Consider the following 23,529-nt stretch of genomic DNA (forward strand, 5'->3'; position numbering starts at 1 on the left):
TCTCCGTGGATACTTTTCTCGAGGATGGAGGGGTTATGAGTTTGGCTCGTGTTACCTGGCTCTGCTGGAAGTGACCTGAGCAGGACCTACAGATTAAGGCACCATCTGGGAGCTGCAACCTGAGCCCAGGAGATGAGGACCAGGGGGACCTGGCCAGGAAATCACTTTTACTTATTTACACTGACATACACACATCCATCAGCATCTACTGGTATTCAGATTTAAACTGCTTGTTGCTTACAACCTGAAACCTGGTATGTGTGAGATACAGGTACAAGCACCACTTGAAATGATACCACAAATTAAAGGAAGCCAACTGTTAAAATGTTATCAGTGTGTCTAACTCCAGCTAAACAAATTGTTTCATTGGTTCACAGAATATCCAAACGATTCTTCTTATTATGACTGATCAGAATGTGTGTTCCAGTTTGAAAGCACGTAGAGGACACAATGTTCAATCAACATAGCAAAATAGGAAAAATCTTCTGTTTCAAAAGACAGCTGTGAAGGAGACTGTTTCCAATAAATGTTAGTAAGTAAGACAGTGTGTGGGAGTTTACCTTGAAGTTTTTAATCAACAAACTAAGCCATGTTAGCTCAATGACATTTCCCTTTAAGCAGACACACTAGCTTAAGGAGGACAAGCTGTTATAATTATAAATACTTTACTGGATTACGACTAAATTATTTACTTTTTTTAAATGGCAAATTCCATATATCATACTGAAAGAACGCTGAACTAAGCCAGTTTCAGTGACATCTGTTCACCATGTAGTAGTTTTTATCAAAAATACCTCTGAGGTGCATTTACTAAAATAAGATACCACCGTTTCTGAAAACATGATGAGGGAGAACAACTGTTGAAGATGTGTCGACGCCTTCATGCTCTGTGCTGCGAGCTATCACAGAAGGCTCTGCAAGTAACTCCTGGCACGTACCAGGCGGAGAGCATAACTTTTTTTTTTTTTTTTAAAGCTTTCCACCCTGGGTATGTCAATGTCTTACAATTCAAGAAAAGGGTGGTATAGCATTTAGTACATGAAGATGACAGGAAGTTTAGTTTGAATTAAAAAGACTCCTAAATTCAAGAAAACAAGTAAGCGGTGTGGTCGTGCAGTGAGTCTCCATTCAGCTGGTAGTGGGGCCACACTGCGAAGATCAACCAACAGAGCAATGAATACAGAACCTCAGCCACTCATGTTTAAATCAGAGGTCAGCCCAAGGGCAGGACAACAATTCTAACATTTGCAGACATAAAAAAAAACAACAACCTGCCTTTAAAACCTGCAAAACTCGATAGAATGCTCCCAAAGCATCCACATTATAATGAATAGCATCACATGACTGACATCCTCAGGTCAAGATGTGAAATACAGTAGGCGTTGTACGCCTGTTTTCTGTCCTTTAGAAGTGGAGTCATTTGCTGGACATTTTGCCTCGATGATATCTTTATTACATGCATGACATTTAGGCAGTGGTTCACTCGTCTTTAATGAACAATGTCAGGATGGGATGGAAGCAGTTCTTTCACCTCCCATTTTGACAACTATTACCCAAGCTCAGTTTGCTGTTGTCTTGCTGATGTTACCCAGAGGTCCTTTCCAGTGGACTTTAGCCTCTTCAGCTTCCTTCGAAAAGTTTCACGTGATTCTCAAAAGGCTCCTCTAGGTCTCTGTGGTCGCAGTTCTAATCAGTGTGTTGCATACAGCAGCCAGTCAGAGGGCCAGAGAAAGGCCTGGTTTCCATCTGAGAAAAAAAAAAAAAAAAAAAAAAAAAGGCTTTGAATGCAATTATCAGGATGGATCCCTGTCCTGACAGACGACACACACTATTAGATCAATTCTTCGAAATAACTCATTTTCAAACAGGGCTTTTAAGCCTACATAATAATGGTCCCTACACAACAAATGTCAAAGCTAATAGCCCTTTTTTTGTGAAGATCATGTACAGAAAGAGTACTGCCTGTACATTGTAAAATGCCTCTGATGTAAAGCACAGGACACCGAATGAACACAAAGGGTCATAACTCCACTGAAAGCTTCAAAAGTAAGTGTCCTTTTATGTCCCTGCTCTCACTCAAGCCATATTTGCCTTCAAAAATTGGCGCTCCTGTCAATTTTCTGCCCACCCATCGGAGGCTCACATAGGACAGACATCCAACCCATAAGCAGGGTTTTGTCTCCAGACAGCACAAAGAGATTTGACTCCATCACCCGTTTAAAGTGCTCGTTCTAATGACAGCCTTGCGCTCCACGCGTTGCTATAAGCACAGGCCTCACAGCTGCTCTCAAACATGCTAACCAAAAACACGAGATCAGCATACCATCTGCTCGTTGTGTCTCCTCCAGACCATTAATCAAACTCCCTATCGCTGCATAGAAGATATCATTCCCACCACATCATTACAGGCGCGTGGGCCCACATTTGTTTTATGCATGACATCACCGTGTAAAAGCAGCTAAACTTGAAGTTGTTTGATGTGGTGAGAAGTATTGAGGGGTTTCCATCAATGAATTCATTAATTATTCACAATAAGATTAAGCGATGACATATAAAGTTGTTTCACTTTACACATACATGCAACTGACTGGATTTAACCCATTGATAGGACAGGCTCTTAAATTGACTGCTCAGAAGACAGTTTAAGATGACTTCATTGTGCAAAGATAGTTTGGACTTCTAAAACGACATCCTTCATCTGTGACAAACAAAGAAAATGTAAAATCTCTTTAAAATGAAATACCTCTCTGCTTCGGGGTTTGGCAGAGCCCATTAGAAATGGTGCGGTTGGTAGCGGATGAACCATCTTGACTTTGCCATGATGGAACACCAACATGCTAATACCTCAAGCGATGTCTGTCACTGCTGCATCCATTATGTGCCGACCCAGAAAAGCACCACAAACCTCAGACCTCCAAAGTGAGGCTGTGAAGTGACTTTTATAGCATCCTCGAAATGTTTTTTCATGTTTTGTAGTTCGTATGAACCTCAGATTCATTTAGTAGTATGAGTGGTAAATATTCTGTTTTCTATATCACTGGGAAATCTACGCCAAAATACATGTTAACAAAGTCGCATGCATGGATGGGACTTTTTAATCCCATGCCCTCAAGATTATTGTCTAAGAAAAGTGCCTTCATATTATTTTAATTAAAGGAGACATTTCTTGGAGAGGGAGTAAGATACGGGCCACCAGCACATACAACACCAAAATTTAGGAAAGACATATTTTTCCTTCGAGAGAACCGCTGGTTGTCAAAAGCAATAAATCAACAACCAAGCTGCGTCCATCTGCTTCTTTGAACATGTCATGTATACAGTCGGTGCCTGACCACCCAGCAACTCCACTACACTAGGTCCCAAACTGAATGTAGTAAATGGTGATGAATATCTTTAGAGGATGTCTGGTTTATAATTTAACTTACAAAACTTGACAATGATTGTTTACATTGGACACCTCTGGGATATTTGGCTCGAACTCGAAAAGATGCACAGCAGCTTTAATCCAATCTGTAGATGTCCTGTCACAAGGTCAAGTCTATCACAAAACAACTCTACGCATCAATCTATACTTATCAAATGAAAACTGGATCATCATTTTCACCCTCTGGGATGCCAGTTTAGCATAGCAGCGTGAACTCTACTGTATGTGCAAAGGCCACAGATCTCATGGCACTCCCAGGGCCGAGCTCCACCATCAACATTTTCTGCACATCATCCCCCACTTTCTTCCCCGAACTATTTCCTCTCCCCTATTTTCTCTTTCAGAATTAAAGTATTTTTAAAATTCCAACCAGGAAATAAAGTAGCTTAAGCAACAGTTTACCGAGACACCATTATTTAACCGTTAACCTTACCTGGGGAAAGCTTTTATATGAAGCTAAAATATAATTCCCATTAAATAAAATACCTTCACGGTTGATGACAAATACTGGACACTAGAATGTTTGATTCATTTCTTACATACTTTTGCTTGAGTATAGATGCTGTGTAACAGTGGACCAGTGGGTGTATGTTGGACCCGCTGCTGCTGGGTCATGTTTGGCCAGTCGTTAAAGGTCGGTGTCGGTGTCGGTGTCGGTGTGCCCCCCCCCCCCCCCCCCCCCCAAAAAAAAAAACAGGGCAGAATTTTGTCCCAGTCCAACCCTGGCAATATGTGCTAAACAAATGACCCCTAAAACCACTAAATATTTATGGTTAATAAATGTGATCTCAATGTTGATTAAACATTGTGCAGATCAAGTGACTGTCAATCGGCTTTCTTTAAGAAATAACTTTCACTATTAGGATGGAACATGACTTTTTTTTTAAAAATAAAAGAGTGATAAAACGTGATGGGAGAGAATAAACACTGGATCATCTCAATGACCCACCCATGATCTCTATGGACAGATGAGAGGCTATACAGACATACAGACGGCTTGAGTCTGAAAGACATTACCTACATCCGATCCTTTGTGCAGATTAAACTCAGCAAAAAAATGTTTTGTTAAACTTGCTGTTACTCACATTTTTTGGAATTTCTGTAATCAGAGGATTTTGATTAAAATGTGTATTTTAGAAGCAGAGGCGTGCACACAGTCTGGATGTTTGAGTGAACTTCGTGCACTGCAGCGATGTCCTCGAAGGCTTTTTGTGGCTGACCCGCGTCATGCTGCTTTATGAGACAGGACGCTGTTGTCTTTATGCTGCTTGCCAAAGTTTTAACACCACTTTTGCTGTGATTCTCCAACTGAGCCTTTGAAAGCAGGAGCCAAACTAGACGGTAATCCTGGGCGTAAAATACATGATAGGCACAAGCACCAGTGGAAGGGTGCAGGGAGTTTTGGGGTGGGGTTGGATCAGTCATGTTGCTTTTCTACCAGCTGTAAACAGCTGCGATGAATGTTAATGCTTTCCTTGTGCTTGTCAGTAAATCTCAAAATAAATGTTGACTATGACTCTTGTTGTTCTTAAAGAAACAGAATCGGCGTTTATACAGAGGAGAGCTGCTAAAAAAGGTAGAGAGTACAGTGACTCCCAGCAAAGGGTAAGTGGGAGACAGGCGGTAAACTGAAAGACTCCGTTAAGAACAAACATAAATGAAAAACACCTGTTTTTCCAGGTTTGAAACAAGACCGCAACAGAAGAACAAAGCGGCGTGAGGGCAGTGCTTCTGAAAAGTGTGGCGTCAACTGAAAACTACTCCACTGCTGCCATCTGAAAAGATCGTTTGCTTCTTCTTCTTCTTCCCGCTCCCACATTGACTGCCTCTATGACAATATGCTCTCTGTTTAATAAGGGCTTCAGAAAACATCTGGCTCTACTGACAGACACACAGCCTGTCTCATAAACGAATGGCGATGCAGTGACTTAACGCTCGAGCCTCGGGATGACTGGTTAAAAACACTGCACAGGAAAACATTCCACAAAAGGAGAAGTATTTCTCTTCCTGCTATGACTCATTAACTCGATGAGTGTCTTATATGGATTTGTTGTAGTGGTCACTTGATGCACAAACTGAATTGTGGGACAGATTCGATGACTGTCAGGCATCAGGAGAGTAACCTCATCGTCGTGTAAACAATATTTGACAAGTGACTCATATTCTTTGACTATGAACTCTCAAATCTGAGCTCATCAGAACCTGCTGGCTTTTCAACTTGACGGTTGCCAAAAAGAGACCAAACCAGCCGACCGAAAGTCAAACAAACAACAAGCAGTTTGCAATTTCCACCATTAAATCAGCTAAATTCAGAACACCCCGGTGAAGCATTCCGAGCAGATCCTTTATAATGATCTGACAAATAAATGAAAGGGATGGAAATTGAACGCACCTTTCAATAAAGCCCTCCTTCCACCCTGACGGTGAATGTGTGTCCGTCTCATATAGCCCATGCATAATTCCCGTGTAACGGAAAACAGACATGCTTTAAATTGTTTGTTTCTGTAGCCTTGGGATACATAAAGACTTCGACTAGATGTTTGCCTGGGTGAAGAGGTTCAGATTTACAGATTTACACCACAGTCAGATGGATTCTGACAGACAATGAGGGAGAAGGCGAGGCTTGAAGAGCAAGCGTCACCCCGCCGCAAGAAAAGAATTCAGCTCTTTCTCATTGCTCCCTTTGAACTATAGTTTACAGCTGTCAGACAGACATCAAAGTTTAAAGTCCATCCAGAGTTTCTCTATTTTAAAACTATGAAAGTGCGACGAGCTCGTTTTTCAAAGGAGGACCACTGCTAATGCCTAATTATTTCCTTGCTGCTTAAAAAAAAAAAGGAGCTCTAGCTGTGAAGCAGTTGTGGTTAAATAATAACAGTAATAGTAAAGAGAGCTTTAGGCCTTACATTTCAGTGATCTAATGACAGGATTACTTTATACCATAGCAATGTGAGAAGTGCTGACGGACAGAGAGCCCTAAAGAGCGTTTAATGCACTTTTAAAAACACACTATAATAACAGTCCATAGCTTCCTCTTTGAGCAACAGCGATTGTCGTAACAGGTGAGAGAGGTCAAGTAGACCTATTAACATAAAGTAGAGTGACAATATTTTCTATTTTAAAAACACTGCAGTATTATTAGTGAATGAATTGGCCAAACTATTTTTTTTTAGCAATCCTTTGATTCCCCCTCCTAATCAGGTTTTTTTTAATTTTTTTTTATTTCTCTCATAAAACAGCTCAGCTTTTACTCGATGGATTGGCACAAAACTTTGGACCAAGATCTACACGAATCACCAGATGGTGTATATTTAAAACTTTGAGATCTCGGCGATTTGCACCAATTGATTGTATTTTGGCTCCCTTGGTGTTATTTGGGCACCAATCCCCTTGCACCTCAGGCTGGCCCACATTTGCTCACACCGTTCACTTCCCATCTCTCGTTGTGTCACCAGCCTCTTCATTTTTTCCAACCACCCATTCACTGCCATCATTCCAGATGGTGACTAGTGTCATGGGGGGGGGGGGTGGTTCATAAATCCTTTTCATTGCCTGACAGACATCACTCCATCTACTTTCCACTAGCTTCTCCTCCTCTGTCTCAGTGATCAAATCTCACTTAAACTGTCCCATATCAGGACTTGCTGAGGCGGCATGTTTTCTTTGGGAAATGACTCATAAATTAGCAGAGCTCCCTGGCTGGCTGTGAATAAGCAAGACAAGCATACACAAGGGTCTCTGATTAGTGGGCCTGGGAGGGAGGCCAGACAGGCCGAGGCTGCTGGACCCATTTAGGACCAACGCCGACTTGAAAGAGGAAAGGAAAATATATTGATGACATGGCACTAGCTGAGTCGATCATAATAGCTGGGGAACAAGGAAGCTGACTTAAAGGATGGGTGAAATGTCTCCGCACCAACTAAGAACCGCTTCAAATGTTCTCTGCTGGATTTTTATTAATAAATATTAATATGTCCTTAATCCTTTATGGAGGAATCTGAATTTCTACGCTCTAAAAGGATGCGATGTGAGACTTCCATACTTCCCTTGGTTGCACAGCATGGAAAAAGAGAAACCACCAATGTTTGAACAGGAGGAAAAAAAGGCTTTCATGTTTACAGGTTTCTAAAGGGAGAATGTTTTTATTTTCCCTAAATAGAAACATCCTTTACTGCAAGTTGGATAAAGTAGACAACATGAACATTTAAATCACATTTGCACAGGTAACTTTTCCATCCAGTTTTTTTTTTTAAATTCCAAATTAACCTGGAATTATAAACTGGAATAAGAAACAAGAGAGACAAATAGCAAGAACTTTGATGTTACAGAAATCTAAGTGTCATGCTTCTTTGTGCTCTAAGGCATGCTGTGGCTTCAGAGGCAGGGAAGGAACAACTGAGAGTCGCCATGGTCTAAACAGCATTTAACTTTAACGTTCAGGCTAAGTCAGGAAAAAAAACATGCAAAGGGAAGCGTTTTTGTCGATGAAGGCCAGACACGTTGATTTAAGGTTTTAACATCTGCTGATGATTCCTACGAGCACTCAGGTTCTGGACTTATTTCAACGTCGTTGTCAAATTGAAGAGAAACAGGATGATCCTCTGGTGCTTATCTAAGTGCTCACGAGTTTATTGAGTGATGATTGCAGTGCATTAAGAGGAACAGACCAGTCAAAAACTACTTTACAAGGTATACTAGGAATTTTCTGTTTATAGATTCTGTAAACACAGCTGCACTTTTTCAAACGCTTTCCAACACTTTTTACAAATATTTTCAAAATTATGTTGATTGTGAACAAAAAAAAAAAAAAAGAGAGAACACAACATACACACACATTAAGTGTATGAGCTTAAGACTGCACAGAGAGAACAAGGGTGCCAACAAGTGACGGAGAAAACACGCAAGAATAGGACGTCTCGGCTGAGGACTTAAAGGCTCATAAAGGTTCTTCGATTATGTCTTTAAACCGACACACTTCACGGAGGAAAGGCAGACTCCAATAACTGCAGGCAGCTCCTGATTTTATCAGAAGGGACTCAGCTGCTCTGTACCTGGCCTGTATCATCATCGCTGCGGAGCAGACACGTTCAGCCTGCTGTCGATCCCTTTCTCTCGTTAACGTGCGTAAAAGCAGCTTTAAATGTTCGATTAAACAGGCCCCTTCACTTTATAGGCCCAAATGTAATTGTGCATTTCCTTACAGTCGTGTGCATGTGAGCAGCAGCACAAACAGCCGTGTTGTGAGTATTTTCCACTCACACTTACAGCACTATTCGGGCTCAGACTAATTAAAAGCTTTCATGGGGCTTAAGACGTGCCGATTGCATTCGGGTCTGCTTCTGTGAATGGACAAACACGATTCAAGTTTAAACACATGTTCAGAACTTCACAATGATCTTAAAGCAAGCTTTCACGGGCGCAAATTAAACCTCGGCCGGTGCAGACAGTGATTCTAGGTCATGATGTGTTAGGACTTACACCTTACAAAAGCAACCCTTGAGTAAAGAATATATCCTGCATTTTTCCATTTATGTTTCCCCCGCAGGAGACAAGGGGATTTCAGTCGTAAGAGGAATCTGGGTTTATGAGTTCTCCCTCAGGATCCAAAGGGGCATAACAGTTTATTTTAGCACACTCTCCGGGGACTGACTTCTAAACTGCTACTCAGACGGATATAAATCTAATTTTAGCGCACGCTGATCCCAAAAAACAAACAACACATTTAACACAAGGCGCATAGGTGCCACACATTAGTGAGTCGATCAGCCTCAACAGGATGTCATCCATCTTCACGCTCCAGGTTTGCACAGAACAAAAGCACACTCACTTCAACGTTCCTGGCCGTTCAGCAAGGCATTCAAAACTTCCAGTCAAGCATGTTTCTCACATTATAAAAATGAAGTCTTTTTTTTTTTTTTTTTTTTTTTCCAAGGATGCCTGTAGTGCAGACAGCAATAAAGACAGATGCAGAACAGTCTGGAGCCCTTAAAACAGAGCTATATTCAGCCTTGCTCATACACGTCCGTTTCTGAATGGTAAGGTGACGTGGAGCGTTTGGGACAAACTCTTTCAAAAAAAGCAGACAACAGCAGGAGCTCTGTTGAGTCTGAATGGGCCCTGTGCCTCATTCCCTAACAGGACAAAACATGGTGGAAGAGAACAGTAAAGCCCCGAGGCGAGGCCTGAGACGAGCATGTTCTCACACAGAGGAGCAGCTGTCCCCGTCCGGTCAGGTCTGCTCCTCGCCGCAGAACTCAAACTCAACCTGAGGATACTGACATGGTCATTTGCATTTTACAGTCTACAGGGCTGTAAGAAAAGAGGAGTAGAACAGAGAGCAATGTAGGAGGTGAAGAGGGTGGGCAAGAGGAAGTGAGACGCAGCAATGACAGTAATTGCTACATTTTTACAACAGTGTGAAAGACGCAGTGTAATTCATCTAAATAGATACTAAAACAGTCAATCAAAAAAGGAAGTTGCCGATCAACTAAGGGTCACATAAACCCTGAAGAATGTGAAAGTGGAGAAAATATTTCGTCTGAAGCTGATTTGCAGACTTACCAAGGATGCCAAGATTTGACATGCAACAGGCCTGAAAGGTATTTTAACCAAGCCAAGCCAGGAAACATGTAATGACGTTTTTTGTTTTTTTTTCATTCTGAACCTAATAGACACCAAGCTGGGTGCAGCACCAGAGAATGTGCTGCAGCCACGAGTCAAACCAAAGCAAACCACCTCACGGCATATATACAGGTGAACTCCTGCTGAGATTGACTGACAGCCAAAATATCCTGAGAGCTGTGGGGAAAGAAAACTGAGCTGAGCCCGAGAGGAAAGCCACTCAGGATTTCCCTGAAATATCCTCCAAAAGATGAGCAGAGCGTGCTTCCAACTGTAGACTGCGTTTCATTAATTTAAAGAATACATTTTGTGTGTCCATTTGAGATATTTGTTCAGGACACAAACATTGTGTTAAAGGTGTGAGGCGGCAAATTCATTGTCCTTGTTTATGAGCTTCTGCATGCAGCACAGAAAACAGAAGTCTTAAGACGACTGTCAGACAGGAAATAACAGAAATAACATCACCTGTCAGGTCAGATTTCACAATTGATGTTACAAGGCTTTACAGGAGCAGCTGATAAAAACAAAAACAAAAAACAGACCAGATCTTGAAGATTAAACAGATGACAAAGTCGGACACAGCATGTCTTTACTTTTCCCTGTTAAATCTTTGATGTGCAGGATCGTGAGTGTGCCCGAAAGAAGAAGCGATAAAATCTCTCACTTTCAGCTGTGCAAAAGACCGAAAGCAAAACGCAACACAATCATGTGACAGGAGCCTCCTTCAAAAGACTTCATATCACACAATGTGCACGTGATTACTCCTTAAAGTGTACATATTCAATGAACAGCTTTTATAATGTCATACATCCAAAATGCTTTGATCTCCGAAACCAAACATGAAGTGACTCATTTTACTGGACAGCTTGTTCACCGCAAACAGAACATTTTACACGTTTGACAGAGCTATAGAAATATCATAAAAAGGATACAAATGTGAGAGCAAAGCCAAGAGAAAAAGCAGCTCAACTGGGACATGACTTTTCATTGCCATCACCTGTGTGCTCAGCTTCAAAATGTTGGACTCAATAAGACAGAGGGAACCCTCAGCCGATATCGGAGAAGGTGGTGCGAGTGTGGATCCAAGAGGACAAGTCCCTGCTGATCGCACCACACCCAGCGGTTTCCTCTCTGATGGGCCTGGAGGGTGACCATAAAACACACACACACACACACACACACACACACACACACACACACACACACACACACACACACACACACACACACACTCTCTCTAACCATCCTCTTGATATTCCTATCACTCTCCCCCGCACAATCTGACGTCCTACATTTCACAAGCCCTGTAAACAAACACACCAAACGCTAACATGGCGTGAACCCTTCTGGCCACTCGCGCCGAACGTCACCTCTGTCACGCAGTTAAGACACACAAACGTGTAAATGCTGTTCGAGTTTTTGATTCAAGATACACCCGATGTGCTTGTACTTCAATATATCTGTCAATGAGTTTTCTTCCCCTTCACGCCCACGTTCCCCTCTTCTTCACTTTCTTGGCCAACAGGTCCTTCCATCTGTTAGCCAGCTGGTGAAGAGGGGGAGGAGAGGATGAGGAATGGACTGAGAGGGGAGGGGGGGTTAGCTCCACCCGTGGCTTTTCTACTCTCAGCAGTGTAACTTTCTCCCTCTGACTGTAATGACTCTTCTGTGGCTCTCATTAGGGCCTGACCCGGCGCTGGCTTCACCTCTCTGCATGATGTCACATCCAGGCCACAGACATTTCTGTGTTGAACGCAGAGTGCCTTGACGAGTCACTGACACGACGTTGATCCCGAATGCATTATTGCTTTGGTGTAACCAGACAACAATGGCCAAAGACAACAATGTTTGACGAAGTTGGAATGTCGTCTGTTGAATTGCAGAAATAATGAGGAAACCATATCCCCGGATAGTTGGGTTTTCTGAAAATCGAAAACTCGCCGTCCAAACAAGAAAGAGAGCGCACACGCACCCATCGGCTGGAGATCCCGATCCCTCGAAGAGAAGCATCAAATCTCATTAGGTTCTTCTCCAACGCCAAAGTAAGCAACGGCGTCCAGCTGAATGGACGCCATTGAGCAAAGCCTGTGTGTCAAATTGTGTCAGTCATCAGTCGTTTTCTTACTCCTCCGACTCCCTCCCCTCCTCTGACAGGCAGGTTCAGAGCAGGTCTGGGGGTCGACAACATGTAACCTGACCCTGCCGAGAGCTCTTTCTTTCTCTTTCTAATGATCTTGGCGTCATTCCCGTTCCCAGTGTTGGTTTAACCTGATGGTAATGTGGCCATTCTGCACTTCTGAAGCAAAGATCTGTTCCACCAGCACTCACATACCTCGGACTCTGTGGCCTCAGCCGTCGAGCGGTGTTTGAAAGGACTCACGTCTTACTGAAGAACTAACAGATTCTTCAATCTCTGAAAATGTACGCTCTCTCTTGTCATGGATGGAAGACGTAATGGCAGGCCTGCATGTTTGCATCACTTCTGTGCCATTGGTTCTTGGACTGTTTAGTTTCTCTTTGAAACTATCAGAGCGAGTCATTTAAAAAAAAAAGAGAAAAAAACAAGGACTGTGTAAGGTTGTCACATCCCGAATATTTAAAAAGTAGACGATGATGAATACAGGGAAATGATCAAAAGATAACGACTAAGGCTGAACAATTTATCGCTTCTCTTATTGCATTCTTCATGCATTGCAACTTACGTCACCTACGGCAACCCCAAAGGGGTAAAATATATCATTATGATATATATTGTATTATATATTATGACCAGATTTCTGTCAAACTGACACTGTCTGTGTGTTTCTTCTTAATAAATAAATCTTATTCTATTAATTTCTGGCATTTAAAGTTTTAACTGGTATGATGTAATTTCCTGGCGTGTTTGTAAATGTTACTGTATATTTAGAACATTGCACAAGCTTGATTGGAAGAAAATAGTGATAAAAATCTGCCAGAAAAATTGCAATTCAATCTTTTCCTAAAATCGTTCGGCCTTAATAACGACGATGGTCAACAGAAATTATTTCAGACCCGCTCCACCTCTTTGTCTAGTCCCCCAAATTCAGGTAAAAATATTCTTCACCACCACGTCCACTGAAAATTACCAGACAAAATATTCAACCCATATCAGGAGATAAATACATGAAATAATCAACTGAGGTGAAAATACACGTGGCTCCTACAGTCAGAGTCGTACTCAACAACTGCTGTTTGCTCCTTCTGTCTAAGTATTTTACCAGCAGTTCCACACCTGTATTGCCATGGAAACTTAGCTGACCTTTCACCCGAGGTCAGGCGACACCTGTCAACAAGTCACGACTGCACCGAGGGAATTAGAGAGAATCCTCGCGTTGCATTAAGTGGTTCACTGTAGATAACCGGAATCAGGACTGACTGTGATACAGCATCGAATCAGAGACTTGATAACAGCTCCTACAAGAATATATTCACTGACCTGATTCCTCAACTAGCAAAAAATAAAAAAATAAAAAATACTGTTCATGCAAAATCTTTCTTCCTCTGACACTCTGAAACCGTGGCCTAAACAGCACTGCACACTGTGTTGCCCGCATGGATTCAAAGAGGTGATAGAAGGAGGGCAATAAATTCAAGTTTCAGAGATACAGACCTTCAACATTTTCTTGTCCTTGGATTTCTGGTAGAGAGAGTAGTTAATAGAGCAGCATTGATGTAAGTGCACCTGTACAGGAACAGTGTTGTGTCGGCCATTACACAAGTTCAGAAATGGGAAACGCAACGCAGAAGAAAAAATGTTAGAAGAGCTCACATCTTGATAATTCAGCTTCTGGAGGAGAAAAAAAACACACACAAAAAGAAAGAAGCAGGTGACTGACAAAATGAAGGAACTTCTGGTAGAAAGCAGAAAAAGAAGACGAACAAGCAAAGGTAGGATGAATTTATTGACCTACATCTTTTTCTGGTCATGGTATGTTACGACCGAGAGATGAACAAACCAGTCCAGCAAAATCTCTTTAAGCACTGTCACCCCGATGACAGCGTGTCAAATTCAAACGAGGATATCTCGTGGATTAAGACGCGAGCCGTTGCATGGATGCACTTCTCGGACATGAGCGTTTTGTTTCCCTTGGAAAATGTGCTGCTGCTGTTTGGTGATTCCCCACCGTGGTTTCTGTGAGAAAACGCACAAGTGTTCAGCGTGGAGAGAAGCAAGCCCAGATGATTTATTTCGACCGGGCTTTGAAGTTTTATGAACGTACCGCTCAGAGGACAAGGCCCGGACGCGCCTGAGTTGCATTAGACAACTATGGTACAGACCACCGTTTCATATCAATCCACCACATGGACACATGCGTGTTGTTGTTAGGTTTACGAGTATCGAAAAAAACATGTTTTCATTTCCAAAGACGAAAGGAGAGAGCGAGCAACAGTGACGGCATGGGCCATTCACATTATATTGACCTCATCTCAACAAACCCTCACACGACTTCTGCTGCCTGTCTCTCACATCCTATTCAGCCCTTGTTGGGTAAAGGCTTTAAGTCTTCCCTCATTCAATAAGATGCCTGTCCATTCCATCTGAGGTTTCCATGTCTCTCCAAACACAGAGAGGATTGGTCAGAAGAAAAGTCCACCAGAGTGAAATCCCATCTGTGTCCTCATCCATTCTGCCGGTCTGGGCATGAGCAAACAGCTTGCTTTCACCACCCAGGCAACCCTTTTCACTTCAAACTGGCAAAGCATTTGACTCCCCACACACACACACACACACACACACACACACACGAATTGAGAGAGATAAACGTTCTCGAAGTCGCACATATAGAACTTCCTGGTTCATTGTGAAGCTGGTTGCAAAGCTGTCTGAGAAGCCTGGAGATAGAGACAGGAGGAAAGAGTGGAGAGATCTGTTCACCACGGTTCTTTGAAGAAGAAAAAAACAAAATATTTGCTTAAATGGCAAGCCTTCAACTGTGGCACAATGAGGATGTATGTGATGTTTGCATATGGTAATCATTTGAAAGACTTGCCTTTTCTGAAGAACGTGAAAAACTCTTTAAAATGGGTTTAAAAAAACATTTAAGATCTGCTGATAAACAACTCTTAAAGAAAGTTTGGTCTAAGACAAATATTTTTAAATATTGATTATTCCTCTTTAAAAGTTTTCAGAAAATGTTGCCACGGCCATGTTTATTGAACAAATGTCCTGGTTGTAAAACCATCATATATTCTCAGCTGTTAGATTTGACCAGGTCATATTTTAATGGAACAGCTGGTCGCTGGTTGTTAATGCTGTTTTTAAATGCAAAGGCTGCTTCCTTCAGGGCATTATTCCTCTTTCACGTACACGTCACACACACACAGGGAGAAATGCGATGGGAAAGTTGGCTCCTCCAATTGGGAAGTTTGCTCGGACACACTGGGCAAATATTTCTTTTGTGTGGTTGTCTCCTGGCCTCTGTTCGGCCCTGACAGCCACAGAAGAGCGAGTGAACAATCCACACTGCACTACATTATGGACTGGGTGGCTGCTCTGTCTGAGTCACATGGCTGTCTCAGCAGCTGCCTGAAGTCTGTTTACACTTCACCACCAGCCTTAGGTATCAATTAGGTTTATGGGGGAAAGGAGGCTAATAGCATAGCACTGGCTATTCAGAGTTTAAACCTTTCTTCGTATAAAGAATGGCTTTTCACCTTTCAGGACAATGGCTGCACAGAGATGTGAAACAGTCAACATTATAATAATACAATTTAACGTCATGCCACAAACAATCAAACGTACAGATAAAATGATGTCCTTAATGGATACATATGGAGTTTAAGAGGACTAAACTATTCAATCCTATCTTCACTCCAAGCTTCACTTTAGACCCAGTAAGACAACTTCTGATGTCTTTTGCACCATATGGGGCTTTACAGAGTGGGAGGCTGTGTAATAGCACACCAACTGCAAGGACAAACAGCAGCCCAGACCACATGCTCCTGTAAATCAAACCTCGACAAGCCCTCTGCTCCGGCGCCTTGACAACAAGCACTGCGGGCCAGGTGATCCCGTGATGGTCGGTTCATAGGCCAGACACACAACCTGCTCAGAGACGCAGAGATGCACAGATGTTCTATATGTGAAGAGTAGTAGAAAAAAAAACAACCTTTATAAGTATGAGTGTTCTACTAATGTCTTTCACATCTTACACCTTCAGGTTGTAATGTTGATTTCCAGTCTTTCACTGACTATGCCAGAAGCAAAAAGAACAACGAAATGATTTGAATGAATCTACTTTTCATTTAAAGATTTTTACTGACAAATCAGAGGCCGTCATCTGCATAAAACGCACACAACTAACGTTAAGTAAGCTAAACCTCAGCTTAGTTTGTTAGATAGCAACTGCAGTTAGCACATCAATACATCAATTTCATAAATCTTTTCATCACTTCAAATGTTTGATTTTTTTTTAAGCCTGATTTCCAAAGGATTACATCTCCAAACATCGTAGTTGTCTCTGGCACAGAATTGCAACCGAAAAAAGATTCTGTTTAAACGAGAGACTGCTGTGTTTGTTTGTTTGGTTTTTTTTGTTTGGTTTTTTTATCAGCAGATTTTCACATTTCAACTACTTAATTCTAAACCCGTCTGCTTAAAAGCTCTGCTGAGATTTCACTCTCCAAACAGAAGCCAAACAGATCACCAGAGTTAAAAAACAGTCAGAAACTGAAGTTGTGTTTCTGAGTGGACATGGTCACAAAACTAGTCTTTCAGCAGAATTTAGACATGTGATTTATAACAGCAGGAGATGAAGGGCCAGAGTGAGACCGGGGCTCAACACCAAGGATTCTTCTAGAAGCCATGTCATCAAAATCCCTCCAGAAGGAGACCAAGTGAGCCTCCTTCTGTGCCCTCTTGTGGAGGCCTGTCACAGTTCAACCTCCTCACGTCTTCACTCGTCAGATCTAAGTCAAAGACCACAGCTGCTTACAACGTCCACTTTTCAACACTCTGTCTCACTGTCTCCTCTGTTCTCCAGTTGCTCTTCTTTCTTCTTTCTTACGCAAAATTGTTGGCAAGTCCCGCCACTTCTCGGCTTGGTGGAAATATATCAGAGAAACAAGCATCAAGCCTCAAAACCCTCATTGTTTGGCCTGGACTTAAAAGACTATGAAAGTTAAACACACCCAGTCCAACCATGAGCTAAACTGTCCCTGAAATTATGGACGAGCCCGACAACTCTTTGGTTTTCAATGAAGTCTATTCATCCAATCACAGAGCATGAGATGGGCCAAAATGTGACATGGAGTATATCAAAAGAAGGTTAAAGGGGACAATTTGATAGAAGACAGAACAGAAGAAAAGAGAAGTAAGCGTCTGTGATCTTCTCTTCTAATAAAACAGTTTACGGCTCATATTTAGTTTCAGCGCTGAATGATTTGATAACTGCTCTTTACTGTGTGGATTCTCAGCTTAAAAGGAGATTTTCTATGGCTATACCAAATGATCAGGTGCACAGATCCCTCGGGGACTTTTACATTATAGACTTTTGAATCTAACAGGCTCTAAAACCGAGGCATATGCTCTCAATAAAAGCTCATAACAAATGTTTTATTCACTCTATAGAATCACAATGATGTTTCTAAAGTTTGAGCACCTATAGTTGCTTTGGATACCAGAAACAAGTGTTAGCCTCTTATCCAATAAATCCATTTTATGTTCATGTTTGACCTTGTGCTGACACCGATGAGATCATGATCCATAAAATCTGCATGTGTGCCTTCAAGCTACAGAAACGAAATCTGAAGACCCACACGTGCAAGTTACTGCAGCATTTCCACTTCTCCACATCTTTGTGGTCTCGACTTATTAGACCAAACACAGTGGGGCTGAAAAAAGTTCCATAGCCGAGGGTTGAGGCGGACTACCTGCTGGGTAACCCTCTGACACAACATTTTCTTTTGATTTAACTTTGTTCCTGTGGTGTGACCAACCTGCTGAGGTTTCCGAGGTACTCAATTTGGATAAACAGTACATTTAAGCACAGCCTTCGGATTGGAAGAGCTAATAAAGGAGGACATTTAAGCGGTTCCTTGATGTGGTGGGGGACAAAAGCTAACAGGGACAACTTGTTAAGACACCCAATCACTTGGAGGACTATAGCCTCACACCAACCACTATAGGCCAACAGCTCCTTTCAGTGTTTGTTCAAAGTCGCAACGCTGAACCCTGGAAAATGGAAATCATTTTGTACAGCCAGTTCAAAAACGCTGATGACTCACAGGCAGGATTTCACTCAAACTATGTAGAAAAAAAAAAAAATAGGAGGACTTCATCTTCTTTGAAAAATCATGACCCAGTCCAACAACAAATATGACTTGTTGATATTCTGGTCAGTAAAGCCTGGCTGCAGCTCATAGATCATGAATCCTAAACAATTCAATGTTGCATCACATTGCTGGGAAATTGGGATCCAACTTTTGGCAGCATGACACTTTGATGAGGGGAAACAGCGTCATCTCGGTGATTGAAGAAAAAATAAAAGAAAAAAAAAAACATTTCCAAAGTTACTCACACTGCATCTATTAATCTGTCTTCTACCATTTCCTCTAGTTTGCCCGACAAGCCAGTTATCCTTTGACCATCAGCAGCTATTTAAAACTAATATCATGACAAGTTGGAACAAAAAGTAAGGCAACAAAATGCAACGAGTAAACTCAAGATGATACAGTGGAGAGGAAAGCGATGAGCTTCCAGAGGTCAAACTTCAGATGACGTTAGTACAGACAGAGTCCATCACACAGCGCCTGTCCTCCCTGCTGGCCATCATCATTCAAGCCTCCTCCACCCTCCTCCTGCATGTTGTCCCCTGGAGCACTGATGAAACACAGACATGACCAAAAAGCCATTTATTGCCAAATCAAATTATTGAATATTATTCCTACCGCTTGCGAAGTTATTGTTTTAAAAGTTTGAGCAGGTCAACTGGCGGTTAAAATTCTGATAGTTCAAGTGTTTAAAAATATGTTTCAGTCAGAAGGAAAGGAGCATGGGTAAACTATATATAATCATTAAAGGCTTAAAGAACACTTTAAATCAATGTTGTTTCATGGAGGTCATCTGGATGAGTCACTATTTGGCAATATCAAGAAAGAAAATGTGTCTAAAGTGATTAGCATGATGTCAACGTTTACTAAGTTAATTCATCCTCAGGACACTCACACAGCTGCTGTAAATGCAAATATCACTCGAAGTAATCCTGCAAAGCAAATCTGACATTTCATGATTTCATTTCACCCTTGTTTCACCATCTTCCCACAAATATTTATCTCCCCCCTTCATCACAGGCAGACAGTGACAAGACATGCTTTCACTGGAATATGAATCCAATTAGCGTTTGGTGGGAGAACTGATGTTGGTTGAGTGTTCTCTGATCATGTTTGAAGGCAACTCACACAGATGAGTAAACACATGGTCTGTGCACCATCTGGATTAAGATAACTGTCACAAAAGAAATCGGCAATCGACTTGAAATTTGGCGTGACAACTAACAGTTAGGACTGAGGCTCCACAGATACATCGAATGCAGCATCCTCTGCATGAAAGCGCTGATAAAACTGGAAGAAGTACCAACAAGTGTGCTGGCAGACAGAATTAAACTTCTTGAGATTGTGTAATAAATCACAGGTTTATTGAAAAGCCATGCGCAGCCTCAATAAATTCACTTCTATGTGAGACAGAAACAAGAGCAGATTTTTGGAGGAAACGTATAGGCCCTTTTAATGGGATTAAAGAAGTTCAATGTCGGACAAAACGCCGCTAGACAAATTGATCGGGTTACGATTGCTTTCTTTTCCATGCCACACTATTTTGTTTTGATCCATTTTAAACAGGAATGAAAGGCATTCAAACAAACAAACGCAAACGTTTCCAAAACATGCCGAACCACCAGACCAAGATTATATCCTCGAAACAAAAACAAGACTAATACGAGCACAAAGATTCCCTGGACCGAAAGACTGGATCTAGGTCTGGGTGAGTCATCTGACCCAGGTCTAAGCTTCACCCACCACAACGCCCACCAATTTGTAACACACACCAGGCCAGTCTTTGAAAGTCTCCCCGTGCATCTGGAGCAGTGACCACACCGCAGTCAGGGAGAAGAACCAGGAGTGACTCTGTCAGAAAGACGAGCGAGATACTTCAGGACAGATCAGTCTACTGCTTTCCTACGCTGAGGTCTCACACTTGGATCTTTGAGTGAAGACTACTCTCGGGACTCATGAGCCATCTGTGACTTTCGCAAAGATTTGACAAAAAATCCTCACAATCAGCCAGAGATCACAACAGGATTCCTGTTTATCCATCCATGGTGTAATCCTTCTGGATTTCCTTTACGACCCCTTGGAACAACATTAAATACACGAGGTTCCAAAGGATCATAAAAGCATCGGCTGATCCAAGAAGTAATATTTTGCTTTCAAACACAACACACCACAGAGGAGAAGGCATTTCCGTGTCATTTATCATATAAAAAAAGTTTGGACTGACACAATAATCCATATGGAAAAGTGTTAATGCCTGTACTACTATATCGTGTGAAGCTGTAAAATGTAAATCCAATAAACTGTCATATAGTAAACAACTGGAATTTTTTAGGACAACTATCTGACAAGAAATAACATCCCATGTACAGACAGTATGTCCTTCATCACTTAACAAGTCTTGCCAAACATCAACTTGCCACACAATGATAGATATTTTCTGGACAAGTGGTTCCCAAAGTGAGGAGAGAGACTGGGGGGGTCAATATATTCCATCCAAAAACAATTAAAGATGGAATATGCATATTTAATATTTAAAAAAAAATATATATGATGGTGCTTGGGCTATTGTTTGGTGTTCTAATGCCCGTGTTTGCAGAGGCCTAATTGTGTGTGCATGGCTGTGTGCAATGTCAGATCGTTCTCTGCACCTTTAGAGACAATGGGGGTCCCCAGTGTCTAGCACCATTGGGGGTCAGGGGCTGAAAACTTTGGGAACCCCTGATCTGGACTACAATGTTGGAGTTAGGATGGTGAAGGACTATTCTCATTGTGCTGCTGGAGGTTAAAACAGATTATGATTGAATCCAGAAGAGATTTGAGATGTGTTTCCAACATGTTAAACTAATCTTAAATGCTACACAAATAAACAAACAAAAGCAAAAAATAACCCACAGTTTATTGGGGGTGGGTTTCATGACGTTATTACAACAAAGCTTAAAAAAAGGCCATATTAATTAGCAATGAAATGTATGCACAGTTATTGTACTATATAAAATACAGTATTTAAGTCATTGGTGGGGTTTTTTTGCTCAAAATAACAACATGGGCCAAGAAAAAGCTCTGCAAAACAATTTATAGAAGCTAGTTTACCTTAAATTGTCAGTCTCATGGAACTCATGGCAGCCTCTTACGTTCATCTTCGTAAATATGTGAGCCTTTTTCACAGAGTGTTAACTAGCGTGACGTCAGTGACGTGTATAAATTGTTGCTTCAAAACAGCAGCGAATTAGGACAAGCTCAGTAAACTCTACAACATGTTTGGATAAATGTGCCGGCTGGTTCATGAGATAAATCGACATTTATCACCAAAGAACAAAATACAAATACATATCTTAAGTTGGCCGAGCTTACCTTTAAAACGTCCTTTCTCTCGAAACTTGAATGGAGCTGTTTTAAGCGTCCTTGAGGCCTTTATGTTACACAGTTTCGCTGGTAACATTTGATTATATCTAATTATTCAACGTTCTCCTCCAAAGAAAATTCGAGAAAAACCTTGCAAAGCGAAAGCCCGCTGTACGGCATACATTTTAGGACATCCTCAGGTCTCAGACGAAGGTGTCAGACCTCAGACGAAAAAGCATCAGTTCTCAGGAAAACCTCCGTCGGGTGTCAGACCTCAGACTAAACGGCCTCAGATGAAACTGTCTCAGACTAAACGGCGTCAGACCTCAGACGAAACGGCCTCAGACGAAAAAGCCTCAGACGAAAAAGCCTCAGACGAAACGGCCTCAGAAGAAAAAGCCTCAGACGAAACGGCCTCAGACTGAACGGCCTCAGACGAAAAAGCCTCAGACGAAAAAGCCTCAGACTGAACGGCCTCAGACGAAAAAGCCTCAGACGAAACTGCCTCAGACATATTTATTTTATTTATTTTTAAATTCGAGGAGGGGGGGTGACTAAACGGCCTCAGATATAATTATTTTATTTATTTATATATTTTTAAATTGGGGGGGGAAGCGGAGCGTTGCCGGGGAACATGAAACGTCATCAAGATGCGACCACAACAACCCTGGCGCGTCTATGGGCGCGGAATGAAAATACAGTAAGTAAGTTTTCATTCCGCGCCCATAGAGACGCGCCAGGGTTGTTGTGGTCGCATCTTGATGACGTTTCATGTTCCCCGGCAACGCTCCGCTTCCCCCCCCAATTTAAAAATATATAAATAAATAAAATAATTATATCTGAGGCCGTTTAGTCACCCCCCCTCCTCGAATTTAAAAATAAATAAAATAAATATGTCTGAGGCAGTTTCGTCTGAGGCTTTTTCGTCTGAGGCCGTTCAGTCTGAGGCTTTTTCGTCTGAGGCTTTTTCGTCTGAGGCCGTTCAGTCTGAGGCCGTTTCGTCTGAGGCTTTTTCTTCTGAGGCCGTTTCGTCTGAGGCTTTTTCGTCTGAGGCCGTTTCGTCTGAGGCTTTTTCGTCTGAGGCTTTTTCGTCTGAGGCCGTTCAGTCTGAGGCCGTTTCGTCTGAGGCTTTTTCGTCTGAGGCCGTTTCGTCTGAGGCTTTTTCGTCTGAGGCTTTTTCGTCTGAGGCCGTTTCGTCTGAGGCTTTTTCGTCTGAGGCTTTTTCGTCTGAGGCCGTTTCGTCTGAGGTCTGACGCCGTTTAGTCTGAGACAGTTTCATCTGAGGCCGTTTAGTCTGAGGTCTGACACCCGACGGAGGTTTTCCTGAGAACTGATGCTTTTTCGTCTGAGGTCTGACACCTTCGTCTGAGACCTGAGGATGTCCTAAAATGTATGCCGTACCGCTGCTTTTCTCAAGACTTTTCCAACATGAACTTCTAAACAAGTCTGTCGCCGGTGTTCTGGTGAAGTTGGTTCCCCTGTCAAGTGATGTTTCCCCGACCTGCATGCCTCTCGGGTCTCAATACTCGAAACTGCAACCGGAAGTTAAACGTTATTAAATATGATCTGAAAATAACTTTTGGACAGTTAAATGCAGATAATGTTTAGAGTCCTAAAAACTCTGATTAAAAATGTTAATCAGGAGTTCCCCAAAATCTATTGGTACAACAAAGATTATAATTGAAGTAATGGTACAACCAATCATTCCAGTGGAGCAGAACAGTTCTGTGCCAATTGGGAACATGGAAAAAAAAAAAGAGTTTGCCTAGAGTCAACAACTTACTGTGGAAGTAAAACTTAGACTTAGTTTATTTTTTATTTTTACACTACAAAGTAGTAGCCTGTATGTA

The 23,529-nt window shown here is 41.9% G+C and overlaps 1 protein-coding gene across 7 annotated transcripts in view; it reads right to left on the minus strand.

Annotated features, from left to right (window-relative positions):
* Window positions 1-21,845, minus strand: part of sulf1 (sulfatase 1) — a gene marked incomplete at its 3' end in the record, with an annotated part of 75,295 nt that extends 53,450 nt beyond the window's left edge. For 5 of the 7 annotated variants that reach the window (XM_079361406.1, XM_079361407.1, XM_079361402.1 and 2 more), the window contains exon 1: window positions 21,689-21,845. Of the gene's footprint in view, window positions 1-1,553; window positions 1,747-21,427; window positions 21,446-21,688 lie in introns of those variants that run through there. The other 2 variants (XM_079361403.1, XM_079361405.1) reach the window with 2 other exon arrangements.
* Window positions 21,846-23,529: the final 1,684 nt, after the last annotated feature.

The sequence above is a fragment of the Symphodus melops genome (genome assembly GCF_947650265.1).
Source record: "Symphodus melops genome assembly, chromosome: 14".
NCBI classification, from domain to species: Eukaryota; Metazoa; Chordata; class Actinopteri; order Labriformes; family Labridae; genus Symphodus; species Symphodus melops.